We start from the raw sequence: 25,924 nt of genomic DNA on the forward strand, positions 1-25,924 counted from the left end.
ACTACGTTTTAATTTTTGATAATGGATGAATATAGTGATTGAGAAGTTGTTGTCCAAGCAGTAGTAAACCATTTAACTTTCAACTGCTCTTAAATCAGCTTGGAAGATGGGGAAAAGATAAATAAGAATTACAGACTGCCATCAGACGAGCTCCGTGATGGATTCACTGCTACCTCATTAAGCAGTCTGCTATGTACTGTGATACATAGATGATATCGATTGAAATCGGTGCAACCTTTTTACTGAAACCCTATTACAAATAACTTGGGAGAAATGTATTACTGACTATCAAAATTGTACATTTTAGTTCCAACTTTTTTCTGTTTTTGTGTCACTCTCAAAAGAAAGCAAATATGCTAAAATGTATGTCTAAAAGAGAGGTGAGAATTCTAACACACATTTGAATTTCTGTCGTACATACAGCAAAATTATTTAGAGGCCTATGGGTCGCCCTCGCACACCCAGGGCAGCGGGGTACTCGGTACCGGGCTGTTGTCAAGGCAGGAATGCGTCACAGCAGCGGTGACCCGGTCCGTGGCCCTGGGCGCCCAGTATCAATGGCGGTGATGTTAATGGTGTTAAAGTTTATTAGGTAGTTCGTGACGCCACCCGTGGTGTTTGGCAAGTAAGATGTTGAGCCAACGCTGCATGCAGATCCACTGGGACTGATGGTGTGGTGCAGCAGAGATGGTATAGCTCCCCACAGGTGAAGCTGTAGTCCCAGGGCAGTGTAGGTGCAATGGATGAGGAGAGGCGCAGAATGGTATGCATGCTGGTACCCAGGTGTAGTAGTGCGGGAATAACTGGAGGACACCAGGGTGTGTGGTTCCAAAGCTTTTTTTTTTTTTTAAACCAAAGATTTTTATTATATTCAAATGTCGTTATAATTACATTCAAGCGGTTCCAAAGCTTTACTCACTGTTTGCAGTTCACACAACTGCCTGCCTCCGTACTGTGTTCTCCAGGTCAGGGTTCCAGCCAACCTCCAGGCAGGATAGGATTCTCCCTTCCACACTCCGCCAACATGTCCCTTACTGAACGACTCCTCCAATGCGCCTTTAGGTGCGAAGCACTCCAGTACTTAGTTACCTTGGAATGCCTCTCTCTAGTTGTTCCTAGTCTTTACTTTGTATGACAGACAGCTGTAGCCTGCTTCGGGGACTCCTCACTGCGTCCCGGCTCTCTATTCAGTTGCTGTTGTGTCCCAAGTCTATGATGGGAGCAAGGCGTTAGCGGCTCACTACTCCTCCGGTGTCTGTTGCCGGACATAAAGATCCAATCAACCTCGGGGACCGGGCCCCGGCCTTTGCGCTCTCTGGACTGGAAGGGTTCTCTCTCTTTCTCAACCTGCTTCCCACCGTTCTTCTATTCTCCTTCGTTCCGTTCTGTTCTATCTCTCTTATGGAATCTGTAGTATTCAGTCTACATCTCTTTCTCCTTCTCTTCCTTCCCTGAGGAGCTCGTTCCACTAAGACCAGTCCTCAGCCTCTCCTGACCGACTACCTTCCTCCGCCTTGAGCTCCTCTCAGGCTGACCTGCTGTCAGCCTGCTCTCTCTCTGGGACTCACCCCAGACTGACCTGTCAGACTTACCTGAAATCCTACACCTTCCCTCTCTTTTATATCTAACTCCACCCGCCTCCCCAGCACCTCCCGTGTTACGAAGCCAGGGACCACAAAAGGCACCCTATGACCTTTCAAGCATAAAGCATGGATGGGTCCCTGCTGAACTATCCTGTGTGTGGGGTGCAGGTGTTGGAATGCGGAAAGGAGTTCCCAGCCTACCTGGATGGTGGGGCACTACACCCTAGGAGAAGGTGCAGTACCTCTGTGGCGACTGAAGCCTCAGGGGCGCCACACCTACATCCTCTCATTTTACACCAAATGTTTCTGCACTAAGACCGATGTAGGAAATGCTTGTCTAAGAAAATTTCCCCTTTGGGTCAGGATGTAAATATTGAATTGGAAGTCAACTAGTGTAAAAGATTAAAAAAAAAAAAAAAGGTAGTTGTAAAAAGCAAACAATAAGAATCCATTTCTCTTTGTTGCTCAAAAAAAAATCTTGTCCGTTTGTTTCTGTTTGTGTTTTCCCAAATTACGTTCTGATTGAATAGAAAAAAATAAAAAGAACATAGTGCATATCCTTTTCCAGTGGAGTGGGGGGAGGTTTTACATCTATGGCCTGCTTAAGATATCAAATATGTTTATCCATTGTATAAGAGCGGTGAAGTCTATAACACTTTGCTAAACAAAACAATTCTTTCCAGGGCTGTCCTTCTTTGGAGGCATAATAACTGTGGTAATACAATATTCATTATTTCACTGGCCATCAAAGGTAAGGCAAGATTCATGCGTAACTGGGGTATGTTTGTTGCCTTAAATAATGCAGAAAGTTGCAGCTCTTATAATCCAGTTTCCATCAAGCTATCGGGAAGAAGCAGCACGCTGTGTGTGGGAGAGAAAATCTCTCTGGTACCTGATCGCTGATAGGAGCCATCATGGCATAACCAGCGGGTCTTGTTAGATTCCTGCAGAGATAACTGCTTCAGAGGATCAACCCATTATCACAAGCGTGTGATTCTTTTCTCCGGCTCTTTCAAACACCCTTGAAACTTTAGTTTAAAATTCTTTAACATCTGTTTCTGTACATTGAACTGGTATCATTCCCCACAAGAGCTCAGCAAGTTGAGGAGGGGGGGTTGTGGGGTTGCGCTAATCCATTGTTTTCTGGTTCAGAACCTCACATCTACTTATCTGTGCCTAGTATTGGAGAATCATGTTTTCTGCATCTCTTTGCTCTGTACTCTCATATCTCTTGGTGAAATTTTATTGTTTTTGCTACTTATTTTTTTTTTCAATAAGTTTAGTACGGACCTTTCTTTGTTTAGACACATTCACCGGCCACAACAGAGCTCAAGATTTTCTTCATTTTTTTTTCTCAGTTGTCTAATTAATTTTGCGAACCTCTCTCAAGGATGGGTTGGAGCTTAACTAGGATTGGCTGGAAGTAAAAAGAGGTGGGATAGGTGGTTCATGGAAGAAAGGGGAGGGGCTAGTTGTGGGAGTATTTAAGGGAAAAGTGAGGGAAAGCGGCCTTTTTGGGATGTTACTAGAAGCGAATATTCCCACCCTCCTTCCGTGTTTTGTAAAAAAAAAAAAAAAAAAAAAGTGGAAGGATATCTGTGTGTTTTGGTATTTTAAAGGTTTAATTCTGCAACAACTCATTCTATTTAAGTACATATAGGGCAAATAAGAGATCCCATGAAATAAAGATAAAACAAATAATTTTATTGACCAATATTTAAACGACAAAAATTAAAAAAGCAGGAAAACCGTATTGGTGGACGGCAAGCAAAATATCAAAAATTGAAAGGGCCAAAAAATTAGCAGCACCAAGAAGAACTTTATTGCAAGGGTATCAATCCAGCAATAATCAGTATGCAGCCATGTAATAAATTAATATATTGGTTGTAATAAAAATTGCTGACAAAAAGCCCTTCATAGAAATGGAATAACCCCACCACAGGATAAACAAAATCTAGACAGCACAATTGTAAAAACTGCCCAGGTTATATTGACCAAAATGGAATCAGAGTAAATGCCAGCATAAGTATCAAGGTATAGTGCTCCTGCCTATGGTGAGACTAGAGCTGATGTGCTGTGTGCCATGGGTGAGCCAATAATATCAAAGTCCCGGAAACCACCTATAAAAGGAGCCAATCATCAGAAAGTGACATATTGCTTATTTCAGGCTTTTGTGTTTTATATACAGTCATTGCCAAAAGTGTTGGCAACCCTTGAAATTGATCCACAGAATGAAGTATTTCTCCTAGAACATTATTTCAATTAAGCATGTTTTGTTATACACGTTTATTTCCTTTGTATGTTTTGGAGCAACACAAAAAACCCCAACAAAAACAGAAAAATAGCAAAATGGACATAATCTCCCACAAAGCCCCCAAAATGGGCGGAACAAAATTGTTGGCTACTTTCCAGAATTGTAGGGAAACAACTTTGTTTCAATCATGTGATGCTTGTTCAAACTCACTTGTGCAAGTAACAGATATGGGCAAAATGAAAATGACACCTGAAACCAGATAAAAAGGGGAGAAGTTGACTCAGTCTTTGCATTGTGTGTCTGTGTGCCACACTAAGTATGGAGAGCAGAAAGAGCAGAAGAGAACTGTCTGAGGACTTGAGAACCAAAATTGTTGAAAAAATATCAACAATCTCAAGGTTACAAGTCCATCTCCAGAGATCTTGATGTTCTTTTGTCCACAGTGTACAACATAATCAAGAAGTTTACAACCCATGACACTGTAGCTAATCTCCATGGACGCGGACGGCAGAGAAAAATTTATGAAGGTTTACAATGCAGGATAGTCCGGATCCTGGATAAGCAGCCTCAATCAATTTCCAAAGACATTAAAGCTGTCCTGGAGGTTCAGGGTTCAACAGTGTCAGCATGAACTATCCATCAACATTTGAATGAAAATGCTAAATTTTACCACTAACATGAAGTACAATATGTCACGAAAAACATTCTCAGAATCGGTGGGATCCATTAAAGCGTTCCAGAGTTATTACCTCATAAAGTTACAGTGGTCAGAATTGTAAAAATTGGCTTGGTCATTAAGTACCAAATTGGCTCTGTCACTACGGGAGTTAAGTCCACAATGATTTTTGAAATATTTTAAATCTCACAACAAGTTTTTGAAATCAGATAGCCCAGCCCAGTCTAATCTTACAGATATGGCATTAGCTTGGAGCCCTTAAATCCTATTGGATTAGCAAATTGATCAGCTTCCGCTTTCAGCTGCATGTTGGACCAGCAGAACTTCTGGATTATTGGGCGCTAGGCAAATACCCCTCATTATGTTCAAAATATGACTCCATAGTACACTAGTCCCATGAGAGCTTCCAAACCAATATATCTGCACACATGTATGTACGCACTCACGCAAACACAAGACTTCATTTTTATGTTCCTAGTGTGATATGTGTTTATCAAGGCATTAATATTAGAATAGATGGGGGGGATGGTATTGTTTACCATGGGTCATCTATCTCCCGAGGCAGGTCTGTTTGATGGAAACAAAACCCCTGCAGCGCCCCAAAGCCCAGTGAATCAATGTGAGCAAATTTCCCCGTAAGCTGTATTTTTAAATACATTTACAGAGTCCTTTTGTTCTAAAAAGTCTTTGTGAACGGATTCTGCCCGGAGCCGATTGATACCTTCTGTGTTCGTTTGTAGTGCAGCCGCCATTGAGTGCTATTAGATATTTTGTGATCTGCTCTCTGCAGAGGATGGCGACCTGGTGTTATTAATGACTCATTGCTGTAATAACTGCATTCACTTTTTGCATACACAATGCTTATTTTTGCAAGTATTTTAATTTTTGACTAGATGTAAGTGGAAAATTTTGAAATACATATAATCTGGGACAGGAAACTTGTTAGACTATCGTATCTCTGAACTACAGAAAATGTCAAATTACTCCTTTTACAAACGCAATGATGTTTCACATTGATCTGATAGGAACTGACAACAAAAATGGATACCACAGGCAAGAAATACCAACCAAAACTATGGCTGTAAACTGCACAAAATGGTAAAATGCATGTTTTTTTTTTTTTCAGGGTGAAAATCTGATGTATAGGCCCTTAAAGTACTGTACATCCAAATGGAGATTACACTGGTCAACAGCATTTTTGGTGCCAAAGATATTTCATCGAATTTAGGGTATTTTTGGGGTGCTGATTCTGAATATGTCATCAGTTTTGCCAGATTGGCTCAAGTTTTTGAGATTTTTGGTATCTTATTTATAGCACTTGTTGGTAAATGCGACGCATCATCTCATTAATTTCTTTGGATTAGTACTTGAACTGAGCAGTTCTCAATATAGTTTTGTGTTAATTAGTGTTCTAAAAGTTTGTTCATAGCTTGATTTTTGCACTAACTTTATGTTGTTGTCTGTTTTCCAGTGAAAAGCATGAACTCATCAAGAAGAAGTTGTCTTAACGATCCAGACTCATTCTGTTACATTTGTGGTGAATACACACTGCCAAAACATAGAAGAAACATAACAGACTTCGTAAAAAAAGTGTATTTTGCCTATTTTGGGGTTATGCTTGGGGACCAAGACAAGTTTTGGGCACCACACATAGTGTGCAAAGCATGTATCGAATTATTACGAAAATGGAGCAAAGGACAAAGAAAAAGCTTCAAATTTGGTGTTCCAATGGTGTGGAGAGAGCCAAAAAATCATCATGATGACTGTTATTTATGGTAAACACAGGTACAGGCACATCTTCACAATGAGGGACAGGCCTTCTTGCAGATTCCATGTTACTCCCATTTTCGTTTCTTATGCTTATTGAATCCTTGCACTTGCACTGCACAGAAATAACAGTCATCATGATGATTTTTTGGCTCTCTCCACACCATTGGAACACCAAATTTGAAGCTTTTTCTTTGTCCTTTGCTCCATTTTCGTAATAATTCGATACATGCTTTGCACACTATGTGTGGTGCCCAAAACTTGTCTTGGTCCCCAAGCATAACCCCAAAATAGGCAAAATACACTTTTTTTACGAAGTGTGTTATGTTTCTTCTATGTTTTGGCAGTGTATATTCACCACAAATGTAACAGAATGAGTCTGGATCGTTAAGACAACTTCTTCATGATGAGTTCATGCTTTTCACTGGAAAACAGACAACAACATAAAGTTAGTGCAAAAATCAAGCTATGAACAAACTTTTAGAACACTAATTAACACAAAACTATATTGAGAACTGCTCAGTTCAAGTACTAATCCAAAGAAATTAATGAGATGATGCGTCGCATTTACCAACAAGTGCTATAAATAAGATACCAAAAATCTCAAAAACTTGAGCCAATCTGGCAAAACTGATGACATATTCAGAATCAGCACCCCAAAAATACCCCAAATTCATTAAAATATTTTGGACACCAGAAAAAAAATTTTTTTTCGTTGACCTGTGTTATTTGTATACAAATCTGTGGCGTATTCACACCTGCATGTCTGACACATGTATTTTGTGTATGAAAAGTTAAAAATCTGAGCTGTATGTCAATTTCTCTTTGAATGCATGTGATTTTTACAGAGTAAATATTTTTACATTCAAATTTGCTATCTTCTACTAATTTTTCCCAGAAATATAATTTACCCCTGACGAAGCTGTCTCTGCAGCGATACGCATGGGGCTCCTCTCACCTCTCTCTGGTCCCGGGACTGCTTCCTTCTTATCATGGACATCCCTGACTTCTTGGGTTTGACTCACTGACTGCTCTTTTTAGGTGATATATGCTGATTCCCTATAGCCCATACTGGTGCTCTTGCAGTATCTACTACCCATTTATTTTGATATGGCCCCACTAATAGGCTATTATGCCTTGGGCTGTTTACCATCATATTTATCTCTTCTTGCCTCCCACATTACATAGATATATATTGTATACACTCCTTACCTTACAGCAGTTTTTGTTCCCCAACTGCTTCCACCTGCTTATGATTTTTCATGCACTTTATCACCGTTCTTGGGAACGCCCATCTACGGTTACTGATATTGTTTGATATTTTGTATATTGCATACCTTGTATTGGTTGTTTCTTTTGTCTGATTCACCCTAGCAGGAAAGGTCCCATTTATAACTCTGTATATAGACCCCTATGGTATGTTCTTGAGTCTGTTCATCTGTATCACAATTTATACTGATTCATATATGGACTCTCTTTATTCCAGGGATGTGATTTTGTTGTTTCATATTGTTTTTTTTAAATGTTTTTAATCATCTCCGGTGTTTTTTGTCTGTCCGTAAAGTACCATATTTTGATATTTTTTCTCATCCAGGAGTGCGCTGTGTACATGCATTGACTTTTTCTCCCCTTTTTTGATACATTTCTTTCCTGTGCATGTTGCAGCACCCGCACTTATGCCATTTATGCCCATTTATGTAGTGCACCCTATTTCTTAATTGCTCGAATTGCACTGAAAACACATGTGTAACCGTTGGAGGTCTCCTAGGATTATAATCAACACTTTTCAAGTTCTGTAATGCAAATGTAGCCTTAGTTGTGTCAAAGTGACCTTAACATACAGTATATGTCTATGGGTAAACGGATGGTAACTCACATTATCTATAATGTGTAATGTTGGCTTTCTCTCCTTGTCTCTATATCTATGATCTCCTCTACCTATCATATCAGGAACCACTACAAAGCAACGTCCCTGCTTTGGCTTTTATACAGGCTAATGATAATCCCTCCTCATTGTCTGTGTTATACCATATGAAATGATAGCTGCAAGGCTTAATTGTTGTGAGTTCATTTTTCCCTTCACCATTGAGGTCTGATGAACTCCCTCCTCTAGTGAAGGAAGGTAGTGAGACTGATTACCAAACACCTGGGCAGCTAGATGATGACTGGGTGGCTGGAATTGAGTACTGGATATAAGGCTGCCGACTCCCTTCTTCCTGGCTGGTGATTTTCCTGCTGGATTCTTGGAGACCAGTCTGATTCCTGCATCTCAAAGCTAAGTTTTTCTGCTCTGCTTTGTACTCTTCAGTTTTGTTTTTGCCTTGCCTTGTTTTTTGGGAGTTCTGCCATCCCCGGCCGGGGGTGAGCTGAATTCCATTTTTGTCTCTGATCTGTTGATCTTTTGCTCTGTCTTCAGAATATACCTGAGTGCTGATATAGTCTTTTGAAGCCTAGCAACTTCAGGGCCTGTTTTTCCTATCAGTCGGTTGGCTCATTTTGATAGGGTTTTTGCGGATGGCAGACAGCAGCTTTCTTATCCTGTCCTATGTAGTTAGCTTGGGCCCCATCATTTGCTCAACCTATCTTTCTATCTGTGTTAGTGTTTTCATCTTGCTTCACCGTCATTATATGTTGGGGGCTGCCTATTGCTTTGGGGTCTGCTCTGGGGCAGTTTAGTTTTTCCCCTTTCTGTCTTTAGGCTATGTAGCTCTCCGGCTGTGATCGAGGGGTCTAGGGCACCGTAGGAACCCCCCACGGCTACTGCTAGTTGTTGTGGATGGGTTCAGGGGTCTGCAATCCGATAGCTGCCAACCTCTCTGGTTTTTCTGGACTTAGCTGGTATTTTGTTTTTTCCTCCTTCGGTGACTCATCATAACACTTAATGGTAAAGTCTGCACAAATACATCTAAGGTCTTGTGAGCATTCTCAGGTTCTTACAATCTTCTGCTTTGTGTAAAATAGCAGTGGGCAGTGGGATTTTTTGGGGGTGATTCACAAAAATCCAGTTGAAAATTTGAATTTGCCAGGTCCAGAGAATTTTTTTTAAATGCGACACAAATTCAATGTGCTCATCTCTAACACTTACCTGTCATAGTGAGCTCATGTCTTCATCTTTAAAGGTATTACAGTCAATTTCTTGCATCTCGGCTCGCTCACAGTAAAGCTTTATCCCTGCAGCTTCATCAGTCAGTACAGCAGTATAGTTCACCGATTCACTCCTTGGTGACCTAATCATTTCTGTGCTTTGACCTACACAATTGTATAGGATGTAGGTTTGTTGTATCTATACCTTTGGCCTATTTGAAGTTCCTGTTTTTGAATTTGAGGGAAAGTTTTGTCTGTCCTTCTTCCTGCTGTCAACCTGAAGGGGGAATTCTTTTGCATGGAAGACTATAGGGTATTTTCCAGTGAAGAACAGAAGTTTCTTAAGATGCCTCTATACATGTGACAATATTTGTAAACGGTTGCTTATTTGTGTGTTGCTAATAATGATTAGTTACAACCACAAGCAATGCAAAAAAATCTACATTTCCATTAAGTTTCACTTAGTTTTCTAACAACCCAGTGCCTGTGAAGAGGGAAGATAATCACACATTATCACCACCAAACAGCAACAATAAAGGACCCACCAGGTTTGGCACTTCTCAAAAGGTTCCAGGCTTACAGTACATTGAGCATATGTGTTATAGGTCTCACCTTGTGAGGAGGATCCTCTAAGCCCAGGTCTGGCAGGGCACATGGGTTCCAGGGGTTGATGCTACAGCAGAAAGGCACGTATGGAGTAAGGACTTGAAGCACTGGAGGCTGCAGACAGGTTACATAAAAGTAAGTATGAAGCAGGTAGTGATACACAGTAGTGATGTGCGAACGTGCTTGGATAACGTGTTATTCAAGCATGCTCGGGTGTTATCAGAGTGTTTTGGGCATGCTCGGATAAACTGTTCGAGTCCCTGTGGCTGCATGTTAGACAGCCGCTACACATGCGGGGATTACCTAACAGCTGCAGAGACTTGAACATTTGATCTGAGCATGCCAGAGATGCTCGGATAGCACGTTATCCTAGCACGTTCACTCATAACTAGTGCACAGTCAAACAGCACCTACAGTCTTAATACCAAGGCACAGGTATGTGTATTGCTAGGCCTTATAGGCCTAGGCAGTTGATCACATGGCAGCATGCTGGGCCACTTACAAAACTTGGCGTGGAGAACAGGCAGAGGGTAACGTTCATAGGAGAAGTTGATGAAGCCCTGCCAAGCTGAGGTAAATGAGTAACAGTGTGCTAGTAAAGTGTGTAAGATGGCGTATGGCGCTATCAGTAAGCGAGGTACTTGTGTTTCATGCCCCGGCATGCAATATGAAGATGGGGTTCCTGGCTTGGTGCTTTCGTGTGCTCTTGTCACCTGGGAGATACTCCTCTGCAGACTGCATGATGCCGCTAGGTAGGGCAGGCCAAGACTAGATGTTAGAAAGTGAATAAAGGAAGACCAAAGTCTGACATTAAGCTTATTTTTACTGAACATGAACTTGATAAGAACTATGTAAATCGGGTAATAGGCATGTTTCTTCACAAAGATTTCTCTAACATTAAGCAGGCATGGGTACTTCTCAGATACCTTTAATATTTAATTTTTCTTGCATTTTACACGCTTGCATTTCTTGACAATCCAGCAAACAATTATGGAAGACTTTGTCTTCCCCTGAGAGGACCACACGGGTCGAGATGTATTGCTACAGCCACTCCCAGCTACTCTCAGTTCCCACCTGACTGAGGACCCCAATGCTTGAAGTGCGTCGGTACGACTCCTCACTATAGCCTTGAATGTCCACTGTTCTGCGTATGAGAGTTTAAGGCTGGAGTCACACCAGCATATCACATCCGATGCAAGAGCATTGGGTCCTGCTCTGCTGCAAGCAGGAGTCGAGTGTCATGCTACTTTTCCCCAATCCTCTCGCATAACTGTGGAGGAGGCGTAGAAAGTAATTTCTCCATGTCCTCCGCTGCTGGCATCGGCATATATCGCACCACATTGTGATTTATACAGTCATATGTTAAAGTTTGGGCACCCCTATTAATGTTAACCTTTTTTCTTTATAACAATTTTGGTTTTTGCAACAGCTATTTCAGTTTCATATATCTAATAACTGATGGACTCAGTTATATTTCTGGATTCAAATGAGGTTTATTGTACTAACAGGAAATGTGCAATCTGCATTTAAACAAAATTTGACCGGTGCAAACGTATGGGCACCCTTATCATTTTCTTGATTTGAACACTCCTAACTACTTTTTACTGACTTCCTGAAGCACTAAATTGGTTTTGTAACCTCATTGAGCTTTGAACTTCATAGCCAGGTGTATCAAATCATGAGAAAAGGTATTTAAGGTGGCCACTTGCAAGTAGTTCTCCTATTTGATTCTCCTATGAAGAGTGGCATCATGGGCTCCTCAAAACAACTCTCAAATGATCTGAAAACAAAGATTATTCAACATAGCTTTTCAGGGGAAAGATACAAAAAGTTGTCTCAGAGATTTAACCTGTCAGTTTCCACTGTGAGGAACATAGTAAGGAAATGGAAGAACACAGGTACAGTCCTTGTTAAGCCCAGAAGTGGCAGGCCAAGAAAAATATCAGAAAGGCAGAGAAGAAGAATGGTGAGAACAGTCAAGGACAATCCACAGACCACCTCCAAAGACCTGCAGCATCATCTTGCTGTAGATAGTGTCACTGTGCATCGGTCAACAATACAGCGCACTTTGCACAAGGAGAAGCTGTATGGGAGAGTGATGCGAAAGAAGCCGTTTCTGCAAGCACGCCACAAACAGTCGCCTGAGGTATGCAAAAGCCCATTTGGACAAGACAGTTACATTTTGGAAGAAGGTCCTGTGGACTGATGAAACAAAGATTGAGTTGTTTGGTCATACAAAAAGGCGTTATGTATGGAGGCTAAAAAACACAGCATTCCAAGAAAAACACTTGCTACCCACAGTAAAATTTGGTGGAGGTTCCATCATGCTTTGGGGCTGTGTGGCCAATGCCAGCACCGGGAATGTTGTTAAAGTTGAGGGTCGCATGGATTCAACTCAGTATCAGCAGGTTCTTGACAATAATGTGCAAGAATCCGTGACGAAGTTGAAGTTACGCAGGAGATGAATAATTCAGCAAGACAATGATCCAAAACACCGCTCCAAATCTACTCAGGCATTCATGCAGAGAAATAATTACAATGTTCTGGAATGGCCATCCCAGTCCCCAGACCTCAATATCATTGAACATCTGTGGGATGATTTGAAGCGGGCTGTCCATGCTCGGCGACCATCAAACTTAACTGAACTGGAATTGTTTTGTAAACAGGAATGGTCACAAATACCTTCATCCAGGATCCAGGAACTCATTAATAGCTACAGGAAGCGACTAGAGGCTGTTATTTTTGCAAAAGGAGGATCTAGGAAATATTAATGTCACTTTTATGTTGAGGTGCCCATACTTTTGCACTGGTCAAATTTTGTTAAAATGCAGATTGCACATTTTCTGTTAGTACAATAAACCTCACTTGAATCCAGAAATATAACTGAGTCCATCAGTTATTAGCTATATGAAACTGAAATAGCTGTTGCAAAAACCAAAATTGTTATAAAGAAAAAAGGTTAACATTAATAGGGGTGCCCAAACTTTAACATATGACTGTACCTGAGTGCTTTGTGTTGTCACTCGCACCCATAGACTTTTATATGGGTATGAGCGAGTCGAGACTCGGCCAGGTCTTGGTGCCAATCGCTGCATGCTGCAATTGTTCTAGCATACTGATCCTGCATGAGAAAATAATCGCAGATGTGAGTGTGGCGCCCCTGAGGCTCGGTCGCCACAGAGGTACTGCACCTTCTCCTAAGGTGTAGTGCCCCACCATCCGGGTAAGGTGGGAACTCCTTTCCACACTCCAACACTCGCACCCCACACACAACAGGGTAGTTCTGCACAACCTCATTGCGGCTCAGTGCTTGGAGAGTAGCAGAGCACCTTTGGTGGTTCCCTGCTTGGAACACTGGATGTGCTGGGAGGTGGGTGGAGTTAAGATACATAAAAGAGTGGGAAAATGTAGGATGACAGGTCAGTCTGACAGAAAGTCAGTCAGGTAGGAAGTCACTCAGACAGGAGTGAGGATCCCTGGAAGAAGGGATGGAGGAAGGAGTGCTGCAGCTGCCTCAGTGATCTGAGCCAGCTGGCACGGGAAAGGAAAAGGAGAAAGTTGTATAACTGAAACCTAAGCTTCCATAAGAGAGAGAAAGACAAGTACGGAACGAAGGAGTAGAGAGAACAGAGAGGACGTGGGTTGGAAGAGGAACCCTGCCTATAGGTTCTCAGCGCAAGGCCGGGGCCTGGTCCCCGAGGTTGTATGGACACTTATGGTTCTGCAGCAGACACCGGTGGAGTAGTTGGCTGTAAATGCACTACTCCCATCTAAGACTTGTGCAAAACAGCAATTGGATAGAGAGCCGGGACTCAGGAGAAGGGAGTCCCCGAAGCAGGCTACAGCTGTCTGCCGTACAAGTAGAGTTCTTCGGAACATCTGTCAGGAGGAACTCCAGAGTACCACGGTACTGGAGATCTTCACACTTAAAGGCACATAAGTTGGCGGAGTGTTGGAGGGGAGCTTTCCATCTTGCCTGGAAGTTGACTGAGTCCCTGACCCGGAGGACACGGCACAGAAGCGGGCATTACGGACTGTGAGTAAAGCTTTGGAACTACATGCCCTGGTGTCCTCCATTCCTTCCTGCGTCCGTCTGCCTGACACTGCTACATCCCCAGTGCCGGACACTACACCACCTCAGTGTCCCCACATCTACACTGCCCTGGGACAACAGCCCTGCCTGTGGAGGGCTATACCATCCTCGCTGCACCACACCATCTGTCCCAGAGGATCTGTCTGCAGCGTCGGCTTAAGACCTCCCTTGCCGAACACCTCAAGTGGTGTCACAAACTATTCTATTCCACTTAAATTACATTCCCCCATTACTTGGGCGCCAAGGCCACGGATCGGGTCACAGTTGCTGTGACACATTCCCCTGACACCGGCCCGGTACCGAGTACCCCACAGCCCTAGGAGGGCGACCCATGAGTTGCCTCATAGAGTAACACTGGGCCGAGTGTTAGGCGATATTTTATCACATAGCACTCGGGTGTATTGTACGGTAGTGTGACTCCGGCCTAAGTCCCATTAATGGTGACCATTGCTTCTTTTCAATATATACAATTGAGTTCCTTTTCATTGTAGACAACTGTTCACTAAAGTTCTGCTGATACAATCCCTTCTCGTTCAATCCACTTTAAGCCTTCTACTTCCCCTGGGTTAAGTTCTGTACCGTTCAGGTGACCTCTCTGACCTGGGTTCCTATCTGTCATATAATATACCTTCATGTTTCCTTGGTCCTTAGGATGTATTATCTGATGGTCGTCTTCACACACAACACACTATAACATGTCAGTCTGCCAACTGTCACACCTTAGTCACAACTGTCACACCTGCCCGTCTTTGCTGAACACTGTGCTCTAACTGACTCACTCTCAGAAAGTTATCTTCTGTCTTCCCGCATGGCCCCTCCCATTCTGGGCTGGGCCTAACTGTTAAATCTATTCCCAACTAAATGCATGCAAATTACTAAACAGATAAAATCACATTTAAAATAGCGCAATGCATTACATTGTAAGAGTGGTAGACAATTGCTGTCACGTTCCTGCCCAACAACAGACTATATGTTGAGTTTAGCGTTCATGTTTGGGACCAGCTCATAGTAGGAGGGGATAGTGATTAGGGAGAGTGGTGTTTTCTGGCTGGAAAGTGGAGTTGAGTTTTGGAGTGCAGAGTGAGCAGTGCCACTTACAAGGGTGACCCTAAGAGAGAGCAGACCAAGCAGGAGGAATAACGAGATCCTGAATAAAAATGACAAAAGAAACAGAGTTGCCTTCCGGAGTGGGATCCTAGGAGACGATGCCTAGCCATGAGACCTTGAGCTTGTAACGCAGAAGGTAATAGGCCTTAGCAGGACTGAGAGGGCTAGTGAAGGGCCCCAAGCGATAGATCCAGAGCTCCAGGAGTGGAAGAAATAGGACATGGAACCGCTGAGCGAGTAAAAGAGACCCATTAATTAGGACTGTATCGTTGAAGCTGGATTGTGGCAAAGTAGGGAGAAACATTGTGCCTTGAAAGCCCCTGGAGTATACTACAGAGGAAAAATGCTTCATACTGTAATTGTAATGTCCATAAGACTTTGTACCTTCTATCTTTCTAGGTTACCGTTCAGTATAGAGTTTTATTTTGTAAAGGTGTTCTCCCTCATTGAACTGTGAAACATCTGGTCCTGGCAAGCCCACAACTCTGGCTACATGCAGCCTGCAAGGGGTAAGGCCCTCACAGCACAAGTCTACACACACACACACAGCCAGGACCCACACTTTCATGTAACGCACCAGGGCGTTGAAGACAAGTGCCTCGCAGCGTTATGACTGCAATAACGGCAGCTGCAGAGGGGACAGGAAGGAACAGCTCCTACATGTGAGCAAGGTTAGGGGAGAGAAATTTGAAAGAGCACTTGAGGGAGCACTTGCACATGGCCTAAGTCGGAAGAGATATAGCTACCAATAAAACATGGAAAACACCAGAGAGTCTGTAGTACATGTTGAAAAGAGCCACCATGTTTGTGTTGCAATGGTGTATGTAGATAGTTGTCATATTGCCGACACTTGAAGTTGTCCTGAAGCCTTTGTATTTGGCGAGATCCCTGTGCCTGGTGGTGATTTTTAACTTGTGTCAGAGTTGCTTTCAGACATAAGTCCTTGCTACTGGCATTGTCCTCCTCAGAGATCAAAGTGTTCCCTGGATAAGGCAGGCCAAGTGTGGTGGTATCTTCTAAGACCACAGTTGCTGAATAAGTGGCCTTGTGGATTGAAGAATGATTTCCGACTCACAATAATTAGAAGTATGTATCTGAGAAACTTCAGAGGATGGTTGGAAGAAGACCAGGAAAACGGGTCAGCATAGAGAGGTCCATGATTTTTTACCCATTGGTACAGACTGTGCTGTGCAAGAGACTGGCCTCGTAGTGAGAACGACGAGCTTAACGCTCCATGAGGACTGTTGTCATTGAGCTATATTTAACATGCAGTATATACTCATTGCCATCCGTATTATGGTTATCGCTCTTCTTTTACATTTTTCTTGAAACCCAGGAGTTTCTCTCCTCGCTGTCCATGTCCATAACTCTACACATCCCTTATTCACACAGCGTGCTATCGTTATTTGACTTGTACACTTTCCCTGTGGCCAGATGAGGCTGAAGGCGTTAATTGATAAATCAATTAATCTTTAAAGAGCTTTGTTAAGAAACGGTCAGGGGGATGTAACATATTTTTTTTTTTTTTTTACTCGTGGGAATAATATTAAATCAGGTCGATATTCACTGTTTTCTTTTCCTGTTTTATTTTCCATGTTTAACCCAAGGAAAATTGGATTCATTATCTGAAATACTGGAAAAATAAACATTTGACGAACAGTATTCTGCTTCTGCATTAATGTATACAGTATTGAAGTATCGATTAAAAAATATACTCCATTTTAATAAGGCCTTCTAGCGCCCCGTTCTGGGGATCTGTGGATGGGTCCCATTAATTTTGCCATTTCCTGCTTTTGTGAGGGCTTTTGCAATCTTTGGAACTCTAGTGGATTTTATTTAAGGGGATTGTATCAGACGAGATAAATGGGGGCCTTCCTTTTTCTTCCATTTACTTTACATTGGGCATTGTTCAGTGATGTAGGATGTAGGGGGCAACTGGGGAAGTTATCGAGGGCTCCAAATTTTATGGGGATTCAAAGTTTTGCTCCTTAACCCACTGTGAAATGATCCAAGGGCAAGCACTGCTTCTTCTTCAAACAACTGCAGATGGCAGAGATTGAGCAAGATCTGTATTGAATCACATGAACTGCCCTGTACTTTTCTGTAGCTCTTTGCCTCTCGTCTCACTTTTTGGGCAGGTGCAGATGACCCTTTTTTATCCATCCAAGAAAATCAGTCTTTTAAGCCAATCAGAGCTTGATCAGAGTGGGATACAATTTTCTCGGAGGTGGAAAGAAAAGAAAACCGTTTCTCAACTTCTTGCAGTCAGCCTGTGAAAATCAGAACACACTTTGATGTCATCCAAATATGGTTTGTTTGGTTTTTTTTTCACAGTCCTTTACTCTTGAAAGAGTGAGTTCCATCTGATTCCTGGAAGCAAATAGTGCAAATTCGGACACGTGCACAGCCCCATAGAACTCGTACCCATGACATTTTATCTGGCAAAACCACAAATAGCACTCATCTGATTTTATACGGTGTAAGGTAGCGCTTATTGTTAGTGAAGGGGAACACTCACTTGGCAGCAGATTCACGGCACACAGGAACACTTTCCATTTAAACAGTCTATGTTGTTTATTATACAGCATAAACCATAAAACGTAACAGTCTTACATCAGACAGGTCAGTGTTCATATTAGGGCTCCACTCTCTCAGACCTGTGGCCACACAGGCTGTGCCATGTCCAGTAAACAGGCTCTATATCCTCAACACAGTTATTTCCCCCTGTCCAGGGTTACCTCTTAGGTGCTCCTGCTCCAGATGCCTGCTCCATAGTCTGAACCCAGTCTCTTCCTGACCTCGGTCAGTATCATTCACGTTTGTCAGGGAAGCTGCCGAATTGGGATCACCATCCCAGACAACGCCTTGCTCACTAGGCCGCCTAACAGTTTCAGATCCTCAGCTGGGCGGTAGCTTCCCAATGCAGAGACGTCACTGACTCTGGAAACACGGCCTCTCTGTGTGCTGTTCAGGACTTTTGTCCCCACTTGGAACCGTCCAACACACAGGCCACCTGGTCCAAAGCCTCCATGTGCTCTTCAGGGAGGTAGCACTCCTAACAACACATAGGCCTTCCAGGACCTTCCACATGAACCAATCAGGTCCATACACTCTCCCCTTGTGACCAGACCTCAGGCACATTATATGGTCCATAACCACACCCATCGGTGAGGTATGGATCACATGGTTATGACTTCACTAAAGGTCCTATTTCACACAGCCACACACACAGGCTTTATCCTGGGTGTTCAGACACATGTCCCTGGGTGGGTTTGTAGGTGACTGGTCCCACCAAGTCACCTGGAAGCTCTCCCAATACACAATAACAAACCTTCAGCAGTAGATCTGCTGAACAACACACGATCCGGCTGCCACCACAAGGCACCCACCCTTGTGATACATATCGGCCATTCACAACCCTGCCGCTTATCGTTTTCCCCACCACAATAAAGGAAACGCCTGCATGCATGTCCTGGGAAGGCTATACAGCGCCCCCTAGCTGTCACAGGGGTCACTGCATCACAACGGTCATGTGCAAGAGTCCTTTTTGTGAGAGGAGAGGCAGAGACCTGCTGGGAGAGCTGTCCTTATTTAAAAAGAAAAAAGAAAAGCGTTTCCTGTAAAAAAAAAAAAAAAAAATACAAAGACAAAAATTAATAATGTTGACAACAATATTGTAAAACAATGCTTTTACAAACTTTTCCGACGATAAACTAAGGTTAGGGATAGGATAAGAAAATGATAACATTAATGATACCATTTACGGTAAATAAAAAAGACCTAAATATAAAAAAAAAACAATATATAACATTTTTATTTTTAAAATTTAATGTTTCAATCAGTAAAACACAAAAGAAATAGCCAAAGGGCAAACTATATAATTCTAAAGGCATTTTCTTAGGAAAAAAAAAAATTACATGGCTTGGAGGATAAGAGGATGAATATTCGATTGATGTAAGGGACTCAGTAAGTGCTATTAGTCCACAGGTTTCCATGCCCTTGGTGCTGGAAACACATGCTACGTCACCGGCTGATCCACAAAACCATGCTAGTCCTGTTTGTAGAAATAGATCCAAAAGAGAGAACATAAATGAAAAGTTGTGACTCTGGAGGCAACCGCGAAGAAAGGAGACGATGAGGCCTTCAGCCGCAGATTTGTGTTGCTCCTTTCCAGTATAGTCTATGGCTGACTGTCCCCTTCATTCTCACACAAAGGATGAGATTGTGACTACACTTAAAAGATGCAACGTGTTGAACTACTACACGTCTGAATCGTCCGCAAGCAGAACTCGAGTCCTCACAGGCTCCAGGAAGACTCAAGGGATTATATAAAAGCTCTACAAAACAAAAATATAATTTAGCTTCTTCTCCACAGAGATCAAGAAAAAGTTGTTTTATTTGAGGGGAGGAAGGGGGGGAATGCTCCTCAAATGAGTCTGTTGTTTGCATATTTTAGCTTCAACCCCTAACCTCTCCTAAGGACAGATAGACGTCTGAGTATAAAGCCTCGGGGTGAGGAGCTGGGGATCTGTATTAATCCTCTCATTGCTGCCTTGCAATTCCCGGCGTGTATGAAGAATGTGTGAGTAGCCCAAGGGGAAACCGGCATCTAAGAACGATAATATATATATTTATATATATTTTTAATTCAAAATATCCTTATATAAATGCATTTTGCTCTCGCATTTTTTTTTTAATTATTATTTTCGCAGAAGTTTGTATTCTTAATGAGCACAGTGACGATTATGGCTAGTATATATGTTTTTGTATTACTATACCCCTCCTCCCATCCTATTTGCTTTCAGAATCCATCTCTGGTTTCTATGTTATTCTACCCTCTGAAAACAAGGGCCTCCGGCTCCGCTCGCAGTGTCTTCAAGGTTGAGTCAGGTGTTGACCTAATTTTTGTTTTCTCTCTTGTGATTATTTTTATTTTTTCTTTGCAGCAAACAAGTTTTTTTTTGTTTTTATTGTTAAAGGCTGCAGAGATAATAATGGGATAATTGTTGGCCAGGGTATTGGCGGGAAGGGAAATTTGTTCCGAGCCAAGAGCTCGTAAATAAGGGAGTGCATACATTTACAGCTTTAGGAGATATTTAATTCATAAACACACTTTTTTTTTTTTCCCCAGATCGGGCTGAAGAATTCAGTATTTGCGCTATGTGCAGTCACTGAGTTTGCTATAGAGGCCACTGGATGGCACCTGAATGTCACGAAATGTATGCTGTAGATTAAATGGACTGAAATTGCAAATTTACTCTGAAGGGAGGGATCACACTAAAATAGATTTCGGGGCTATGTAATGATGCCATCCCATATTGTGATGAAGGGAAATTTTCTGCCTCCCTCCAACAATCATGTGCCATCGTATGTGCTCTCTAAATGCCTAAATTCAAGGCTGAAAAAATCCCAGTACCAAAGATTCTTTCAATGGAAGTCTAACTTGTTAAAGGAACTCTTATTAGAAAATGTCCTACTAAATCAGGCTTTTATATTTAATTGTCCATAATCGCCTGACCAAAGCCCTACAATCCTTCTATCTACCAGCATCTCCAGCTCCTCTTTGGATTTGCAGGCCCGATGCCACCTTATCATTGCGACGTGCCGCACACAACGTCAGGACTCTAATCACCTATTGTGAATAGTAAATCTGTTCTGACCCCATAACCAGCTTACACATGTGGGACTATTGAAACAGCATTTCTTTGGATTTCTGTATTGAGCCAGATACGCAGACCCAAAAACGTCCTCAGATAGCTTGACTCGACTGCAAAGGCATGTATGAATATTCAAAAAGAGGTTTATTTTTAGGCTGAATACTTGTATTATACTCAATAGGAGCAGCAGCAACTGAAACAAATGCAGTAGGTAAAAAGACAATTCTGAACAAGAGTTATACAGAATAGAACCTAGCAGATGACTGACAAACACTAAATCGGGAAGAAGGAAGGGGTTACTTACAGGGAGAGAGACGGGACAAACTTCCAAAAGACAAACTGATTCCATAGCAGTGTAACAGCAACAATACAATGATAATACAATACTGTATGATTCCCAAGTGGTGGGACATGACAGAATCTTTTGTTATCTACAGTATATAGAGGTGTTATTAACAGTTATTGTAAGCCTGTCTGTGACGATAATGACACTACTGAAAAGCCACCTGTACAGAACAGGAAGTATGAGTAAAGTATAAGACTTATTGGCTAGAATGAAAATTGCAAGACTTCTTAATATTTTTTTCTTTACTATAGATAATTATATGGAAAATGGTAAAAAGACAACAAAAACTACACTATTAAACAATAAGTCAGAACTTGCCTTTAAGTACGTGGTAAAATGAATAGACTGTTTTTCCCTACAGCAAGGCCTCAGGGTGCGCAGCATGACTTCGCTATTTGTCTTGGGTCATGTTGTTCTGCTCCCTCAGGCCTTGCTGTATGTGTAACACAGCAAGAAAGATTTATCATTGCTGTCCTAAAAGACAGGATAAAACTATTATAGACAGACAGAAACTGCTCCGCATCACAGTGGTGCGTATCATGATCATTTTGGTGCACTTTGCTAGACATGTTACACTCTCTTTAGCATACCTTAAACCAAACTTTTGCACCTTCTAAAGTGTCTTCCCTTGGTTTTTATGTTGTAGGCCTTGCTTACTCCCACTTCTGCCATTGCACCTGCAGTGTCTCTTTCCGTACAGTGCTACAGGCAAGACGTGCCAAATATCCACAAAACCAATACAGCCAGTGATGCTTACACGTAAGACTAACATATTTATTGTTATGGTTTGTTCATTTTCCTTGTTGTTGTCCACCAGGACTTTTTGGGATGCAGTGCCATTATGTAATGCCCCTGTTGAGGTCTAGAAGAGATGTAAGCCTCAGGTTCCTCACCGCCCTGCCATCTCTTGCTTGACATAAGGCAACAATCCTGGTGTCTTTCCTAATAAATGGAAAATCGCAAATGATGAAATTTTGCAGTGGGTCTTAGTTAATTGTTTCCCATCATTTGTTTCTAAATCTCCTTTGCAGACAAACTCAACTGTTCTTCTCTTTCTATTTTGTTCATGGATAGAACAAGCACACATTATAATCTGTGGAGCTGTGCACATGAAAATCACGGAGTCATGTTTGTTTTTGATCCGAGTCACAGAATGAGAAACAAAAAAATCACAAATCAGAAACAAAACTGTAGCAAAACTGGAGTGACCATTATCTTATGTTTCTACCAAGTCTCACTAGAACAATTTTGCCTGGTACCTAGAGAACTGTGCTTTGCCTTGGAGCAGTACTATCTTTCCTCCACAGTTGGTGCGTAGCATTTGCACTTTGGATCCCTTCACGTTAATGTCAAAGCGGCATCAATTTTGGGAATAAAATGCATCTAATTTTGAGATAATTCCAATTTTCCAGGCCAATCCTGAGAGAATGTTTGTGAGGCCAAGTAAAAGATGTAGGTGAGTGCTGATGGATAGGTCATCTGTCTCGCAGCAGAGAGGTCCTCAGGCTAATTCTCCGTATGCATCCATTCATTTGACCTGACAATATATTCTGTGTGATTGAGATGCCAAGCTTAAAGTCAGCTGCTTCTATCGACACCAGATAATGCTGCAAAAAAGGTTGTAGCCACGTTTACACCAGGGGACCTAGAAGGAGGTTAGATGATAAACCCAGGGGCAGAAAGATTCTCTAGAGCGAAGTCACCCAGCATCCACATGAAGACAAGTATGAAGTCCATCATCAGGGTCTATGGAGATGTCAGGTGTACTGAGGACCGTAATAAAGAGTCCTAGGTCCTGCCTGCAAAAAGATTTACATACAGTTGTGGCCAAAAGTACTGACACCCCTGCAATTCTGTCAGATAATACTCAGTTTCTTCCTGAAAATGATTGCAAGCACAAATTCTTTGGTATTATTATCTTCATTTAATTTGTCTTAAATGAAAAAACACAAAAGAATTGTCCTAAAGCCAAATTGGATATAATACCACACCAAACATAAAAAAAGAGGGTGGACAAAAGTATTGGCACTGTTCGAAAAATCATGTGATGCTTCTCTAATTTGTGTAATTAACAGCACCTGTAACTTACCTGTGCCACCTAACAGGTGTTGGCAATAACTTAATCATACTTGCAGCCAGTTGACATGGATTAAAGTTGACTCAACCTCTGTCCTGTGTCCTTGTGTGTACCAAATTGAGCATGGAGAAAAGAAAGAAGACCAAAGAACTGTCTGAGGACTTGAGAAACCAAATTGTGAGGAAGCATGAGTTATCTCAAGGCTACAAGTCCATCTCCAAAAACCTGAATGTTCCTGTGTCTACCGTGCGCAGTGTCATCAAGAAGTTTAAAGCCCATGGCACTGTGGCTAACCTCCCTAGATGTGGACGGAAAAGAAAAATTGACAAGAGATTTCAACGCAAGATTGTGCGGATGTTGGATAAAGAACCTCAACTAACATCCAAACAAGTTCAAGCTGCCCTGCAGTCCGAGGGTACAACAGTGTCAACCCGTACTATCCGTCGGCATCTGAATGAAAAGGGACTGTATGGTAGGAGACCCAGGAAGACCCCACTTCTTACCCCGAGACATAAAAAAGCCAGGCTGGAGTTTGCCAAAACTTACCTGAAAAAGCCTAAAAAGTTTTGGAAGAATGTTCTCTGGTCAGATGAGACAAAAGTAGAGCTTTTGGGCAAAGGCATCATCATAGAGTTTACAGGAGAAAAAAAGAGGCATTCAAAGAAAAGAACATGGTCCCTACAGTCAAACATGGCGGAGGTTCCCTGATGTTTTGAGGCTTCTTTGCTGTCTCTGGCACTGGACTGCTTGACTGTATGCATGGCATTATGAAGTCAGAAGACTACCAACAAATTTTGCAGCATAATGTAGGGCCCAGTGTGAGAAAGCTGGGCCTCCCTCAGAGGTCATGGGTTTTCCAGCAGGACAATGACCCAAAACACACTTCAAAAAGCACTAGAAAATGGTTTCAGAGAAAGCACTGGAGACTTCTAAGGTGGCCAGCAATGAGTCCAGACCTGAATCCCATAGAACACCTGTGGAGAGATCTAAAAATGGCAGTTTGGAGAAGGCACCCTTCAAATATCAGGGACCTGGAGCAGTTTTCCAAAGAAGAATGGTCTAAAATTCCAGCAGAGCATTGTAAGAAACTCATTGATGGTTACCGGAAGCGGTTGGTCGCAGTTATTTTGGCTAAAGGTTGTGCAACCAAGTATTAGGCTGAGGGTGCCAATACTTTTGTCTGGCCCATTTTTGGAGTTTTGTGTGAAATGATCAATGTTTTGCTTTTTGCTTCATTCTCTTTTGTGTTTTTTCATTTAAGGCAAATTAAATGAAGATAATAATACCAAAGAATTTGTGCTTGCAATCATTTTCAGGAAGAAACTGAGTATTATCTGACAGAATTGCAGTGGTGTCAATACTTTTGGCCACAACTGTATACTTCTTAGGGCTCTTTCACACGTCCTGATATTTCTGGTACTGGAAAAAAACAGTACAGGAAATATCTATGTCCATGTGTGTAATACTTGTGACATACGGGTGGCAACCGTGTGCCGCATCAGTATCACACTTACCGGCACCTGGGAAGCAGCGGTTCTGCTAGCACTGTTCCCGGCGCCGGGTGCTGAAGACAGCTCTCATCATTCTCACCTGCTCATTCTGCGATCAACGATAGCAGGGGAGAATGTTGAGAGTTGTATTCAGCTGATAACAGCGAGAGCACTGTAAATAAATAATATTAAAAAATGACGTGGGGTTCCCCATATTTTTGATAAGTCAGGCAAAACAGACAGCTGCGGGCTGCAACTCTCACCTGTCTGCTTTATCAAGGTTGGTTATCAAGAACAGAGTGGTCGCAAGGCTGAATTTTTTAATTTTTTAAATGGGGTGGGGTCTCCCCCCTTTTTTTTTTTTTTTGACAACCGGCCAAGCTAAAGCAGACAGCTGGGGGCTGGTATTCTCAGGCTGGTAAGGGGCCATGGATTCTGCCCCCCATGGCCCCTTACCAGCCCCCACAGCCAACCAAAAAAGGCACATCTATTAGATGCACCAATTCTGGCGCTTTGCCCAGGTCTTCCCACTTGCTCTGTGGCGGGGGCAAGTGGGGTTCATATTTTGTGGGGTTGATGTCACATTTGTATTGTCTGGTGACATCAAGCCATGACTTAGTAATAGAGAGGCATCTATAAGACACCTATCCATTACTAATCCTATATCTGTATTGTAAATAAACACACAGCCAGAATAAAGTCCGTTATCTGAAATAAAACAAAACACACTTTTCCTTTTTTATTTAAAAAATAGCTGAAGAGCCCGGCGTTGCCTGGGCATAGTAACCAACTGTGGTTAGTTATAATAAATTATAATGATTATATTGCACATAAAACCATTTCACATCATATATTCAACACTACAGATTTGCAACACAAATTAACTTAACGATTACCCAAGTATTGATAGTATTTTATTTTCAACTCATTCAAGATTTTTGGTTTTTCCTTTCGGTCCATAGTTGAACAGATTTTTGGCAGTTCCAACTATTGAACAGACCACGTAAAGTTGACCATGAGAAAAGCATGGAGATTGCAAATCGATCCCTACTACTTTCAAGGACTGTCCCTGAGCATTGTTAATGGACATTGCAAATAGCAGTTGAACTGGAAACTGGAGGCGTTTAAAATCATAAAACAAATCAGATGGAATGAGTGGAATTCTTAGAATGAAAATGTCCTCT

At 42.1% G+C, this 25,924-nt stretch overlaps 1 long non-coding RNA gene across 1 annotated transcript in view; it reads left to right on the top strand.

The window, feature by feature from the left end:
• LOC141095472 (uncharacterized) overlaps positions 1–25,924 on the top strand; it is a 259,839-nt gene that overhangs the window by 27,312 nt on the left and 206,603 nt on the right. The window contains exon 3 of the long non-coding RNA XR_012233397.1: positions 21,820–21,932. This is a non-coding gene — a long non-coding RNA (uncharacterized lncRNA). The remainder of the gene's footprint in view (positions 1–21,819; positions 21,933–25,924) is intronic.

The sequence above is a fragment of the Dendrobates tinctorius genome, unplaced genomic scaffold (assembly GCF_039654945.1).
Source record: "Dendrobates tinctorius isolate UK_male_01 unplaced genomic scaffold, ASM3965494v1 ptg000009l, whole genome shotgun sequence".
Classification (NCBI taxonomy): domain Eukaryota; kingdom Metazoa; phylum Chordata; class Amphibia; order Anura; family Dendrobatidae; genus Dendrobates; species Dendrobates tinctorius.